We start from the raw sequence: 5,009 nt of genomic DNA, 5'->3' as shown, positions 1-5,009 counted from the left end.
GCTTCTTACCTCTCTGCAGTCCACGCCGCTCAGCTGCTCGTCTTCAGCTCCTCACGTCCCGATTTCTCTTTATTCTCGTTCCCAGTACACCAAGTGTCCCGTACTGCTGCCAACACCACCCCAAATTCATCACACCCCGGTCCCGTTCCGCTACCTGCAGCACTCCGATCTCCTCGCTCTCTTTAGTCTTGTATCTGTTTTGTTATTTTCTCTATCCCCGCGTTCTGCTTTCTCCCTATCTTGTTTCTGCCTAGCTTTCTTTTCTTTTCGTTTCACCTTGTTCTAACTTCGTTTTCTCAGTTTGTTTTCTGACCTAGTTTTCTGAACTGCGTATCCCAATTCCCAATTCCCTTTTTTCCAGTTTTTCTTTACCATGCTACCTTCTCCCTTGTTCTTTTCTTTATAGAGCACAGCTGATTAAATTATTGTCCACACCTGCGATCCAAACAGTGATTTCAAGCGGTAGACCCCGGTGGCGTTGCCATAGGAACAGCTAACAAGGCGTGTACGAAAACGTAAAAGCAAAACAAATCAATACATCAATAACGTGCTTAAATTAAATAAATCATTCCAACATTGAAAACAAAAAGAAAAAATAATTTAAACAATATAAAAATCACAACAATATAATTAAATAAATCACATACATTTTTGCCACCTGTGACACAGGCTTGCCTCTGTATCTATTCTCTGATATTTGAGGGTTTGTTTATTACACACTGGCAGCTCAGCTCAATCTTATTGATGTTATTTTGTGAAAACAATAAAACGTTCCTGACGCGCTCTAAAGTATAGGAGCCGTGCGGGTGATTTGATAGGTTGTCATGGCAGCGCCGCTCATCACGGGAGTGGTTATCCGGGACAAACGCTTCCTTCGCCGGGTAAATACAGTGACAACAAAGCAACGAGACATATAAACACAATGACTAAATAAACAGCATTGACACTCATGGGCTTCCATGCGGGGCAATTTACACGGGAAGTGGCGACGCGTGTGCGCGTTTGGGAGAATTACTCGTGTAAATCAGGTTTGTGGACCGAAAAAATCGGCCAAAGAGAGGGATAGGGTAAATCTCATTTACTCGTGTGAATGACGAAACATTCGGGAAAATCCACACCCAGTTCCGCATGGAAACCCGCATTTCACTAAATGTTAATGAGCGTGTTTATTCTTAACTATAAACACTGCAAGGGAGCAGGTCAGCTGTTACTGTGGATTACAAGACAGCAGAAAGTAGTGGCTGATGGGTGATTTTATGGTTAGCAGTGGTGCAGTTCACCTTAATGGTAATGGGGGGGGTCAATAATGATGAAGTGTGTATGCAGCATGGATAGTGCAATGATGCAGGAAACACTGCATTGTTTGTAATCAGACATGACTGTGCCACTGCATTGGGCAGTATGGTGGTTTTGTTTTGTGTTTGTGAGAATGTGTTTTAATAAAGTGAATACACAGTCATTAAACACATACTGAGTACCCAGTGTTACTGTGTGATATGCACGTGTCTGGGGGGGGGGGGGGGTTGCATCAGGCTTAATGAAAAACTGTGAGATTTGCAACAGCTTGTTTTTAACAATCACCGCTTCTTAATTGCACAAACTTCTTTCAAAGAGGAATGCCGGGACATCATATATCATTATATATATACAACTATATATATATATATATGATATATAATGATGAGGCGCGTAAGCAGCACATACACACACACACACACACACACACACACACACACACACACACTGCACACTGACACAATAAAGTGAATCACACACATTGAACACATACTGAGTACAGCAGTGTTACTGTGTGATATGCAAAGGGGTGGGGGGTGTTTGCATCTCGGCTTAATGAAAAAGGAGATTTGCAACCATGCTTTTAACAATCAACCACTTATAAGAATTCATCCAGGACAGATGTGATGTTAAAATACTGCACTGTAATCTGAAATAGACTGATTAGGAGGTGAATCCAGGTGAAAGCTATGATCCCTTATTGATGTAACCTGTTAAACCTACTTCAGTCGGTGTAGATGAAGGGGAGACAGGTTAATGAAGGATTTTTAAGCCTTGACACAATGGATTGTGTATGTGTGCCATTCAGAGGGTAAATGAGCAAGACAAAAGATTTAAGTGCCTTTGAACGAGGTATGGTAGCAGGTGCCAGGCGCGCCGGTTTGAGTATGTCAAGAACTGCAATGCTGCGGGTTTTTCATGCTCAACAGTTTCCCGTGTGTATCAAGGACGGTCCATCACCCAATGGACATCCAGCCAACAGCAGGCCAGTGGTCGAAAACGGCTCATTGGTGAAAGAGGCCAAAAAAGGCTGACACGAATTGTGCAGAGCAACAGATGGGCTACAGTTAATCAACTGACAGTCCAGTACAACATTGGTGCCAAAAGACCCATAAAAGAATGCACAACTCATTATACCTTGACACGAATGGGGTATGGCAGCCGACGACCTATCAGAGTTCCACTTCTTTCAGCAAAACACAAAAAAACTGCAGTTGCAGTGGGCTAAGAAATGAAAACAGTGGACACTGGAGGATTGGAAAAACATTGCCTGGTCTGATGAATCCCGGTTCCTGCTGTTTCACGCTGATGGAAGGACTAGGGTATGGAGAAAACCACATGAGTGCATGCATCCATCATGCCGCGTGTCAACATTGGTGTGTGGTGTGTTTTCATGGCACACATTGGACCCCTTGATAAAAGTGGAACAATGTTTGAATGCCACAGGATATCTGAACATCATTGTCAATCAGGTGCATCCCTTCATGGCAGCAATGTATCCATCTGCTAATGGATTTTTTCAGCAGGATAATGCCCCATGCCACAAGGCTAGTATTGTCCAGAAATGGTTCCACAAACATGACAGTGAATTCAGCTTATTGCAGTGGCCTGCCCAGTCACCAGATCTCAATCCAAATGAGCACCTGTGGGATGAGATGGATCGAGCTATTTGGAGTAGAGATCCACTACCAGCCAACTTGACACAACTGTGGGAAGCATTGGAGTCAACATGGGCCAGCATCCCTGTGGAACGCTTTTGACACCTTGTAGAGTGCATGCCCTGAAAAATTGAGGCTATTCTGAGGGCAAAAGGGGGGGCAACTCAATATTAGGAAGGTGTTCCTAATGTTTTGTACGCTCAGTGTATGTATATATATTAGCTCAAAGACACAGCTGATGAAGACGGCAGAACCTAGCGCTCGCTATTCCTTATCCAATGCTGCCATCGTGTGGCCATTTAGTAGAACTGTTGGTTCTATTAAAATAACATTTAAACAAAAAATCTGAATTTAGCTCAGTTGCCCTTTGAAATGACTCTGATTAGAAATAACAGTTCTACCAAATGGCCACACGATGGCAACATTGGATAAGAAATAGTGAGAGTTAAGTTCTGCTTTTAGTCGAATTCTCTCTTATAATTTACTGCGTGCTTTACTATTTTGCTCTTACTTGAATTGATTTTATGGTACTTTCATATCTGCTCTTATCTATATTACTACTGCTGCTGCTGCTGCTACTAGTAATAACAGAGCTGTAATCAAGTCATTTTTGTCAAGCCTTAGGTCAAGTCTCAAGTCACAATGGTCAAGTGTCAGGTCTGGTAATAGCCACCCTGCTTGAACTTAATAATAATAATAATAATAATAATAATAATAATAATAATAATACACACACACACACACACACACACACACACACACACACACACTCACACACACACACAATGCCACCATTCATGTATTATGGAGAACATCCGATAAAATAATAGTAATAAAAAAAATCCCACTGACTTCCCGCCCAAGCTTGCGTTTCAAAGCGTGGGGACGTTTTTTTTTTTTGGTGACTCAGTTGCCATGGGAACCTTTAAAGTTCCGCGACAAACTTTACTCAAATATGCATTGTCACGACAACAGACGACTGAACCAATTAGAGCCACATGATCGCTGGATAAGACAAGAAACAGTCTGACAGTTTCACAAATAAACCCGTCTGTGTTCAAACCTATGAGAGGTGGAATGGAACAAAAGAGTTAACTGCAAAAGCGGAGCAACAAACATCAACGACAAAGTTCAACATTTGAATTGAAGTAACAGCTGTCAAATAGACAAAGATCAACACTCGAAGATAACCTGCCAAATTGAAAATGCTCAGCACACGAAGTGAATTAATTATACATCAAATAATGAATGGAATTAAGCTCGATAATTGAAATCTTTAATAAATTGAATACAATTCAAATTTCCAGCACGCCATCCGAATTGTCTTCAGTCTGTTACAAATCAATACTGCGCGTTATATTTCGAATTACGCGCTTTGCTTTCCATTTGCCGCTTGCTCATTCTATTCCCCGGGCTGCCCCTGTCATTGCAGTTTTGACAAGTTAAAGAGATGCTTTGCACTGTTTCTCAAATCAAGTGGCTTCAAATAAATTGTTACTTTAATGTCTGCTTAGCCTACCTATCAGTCTGGGAACATTGTAAAATTGGGAAATTGACTTGTGGATGTTAAGATCAGAACTCGAGCTGTCATTATCGTCCCCTCAAACTGGCGCAGGCAGCGCATGTGCCTCGATCCCTGCAGGATATAAATGTGTTTCTTCATTTGCGCTGCTTCTTTTTATTATTCAGTGGTGTTTGTTTACTACATGCCTCCATAGCTGAGCCTTTAATCAGACAGTCCTTGCAGGTGACAGTCCAGTTTGTTCCACACGTACTTCTGCCAATTCAAATTGCAGTCTTCTAAATGGCTTGTAATATAATTTCAAACTTATTATTATTATTATTATTATTATTATTATTATTATTATTATTATTATTATTATTATTATTAACGTACTGATTGAAAATTAGAGGAAAATTAAATTATAAATTTTATGAAACAGGTGCGCGCATCAATTGCAGCTAATAAGCTCCCATTAGCACCGGCCCCTCTTTATAAACCCATTGCGCACCAAGGAACCCCAGACTCCACTACTGGCTGGTTTGGTCTTATTA

This window comes from Polyodon spathula, chromosome 8 (assembly GCF_017654505.1).
Source record: "Polyodon spathula isolate WHYD16114869_AA chromosome 8, ASM1765450v1, whole genome shotgun sequence".
In the NCBI taxonomy this organism is placed as follows: domain Eukaryota; kingdom Metazoa; phylum Chordata; class Actinopteri; order Acipenseriformes; family Polyodontidae; genus Polyodon; species Polyodon spathula.
This window is presented reverse-complemented; position numbering follows the sequence as displayed.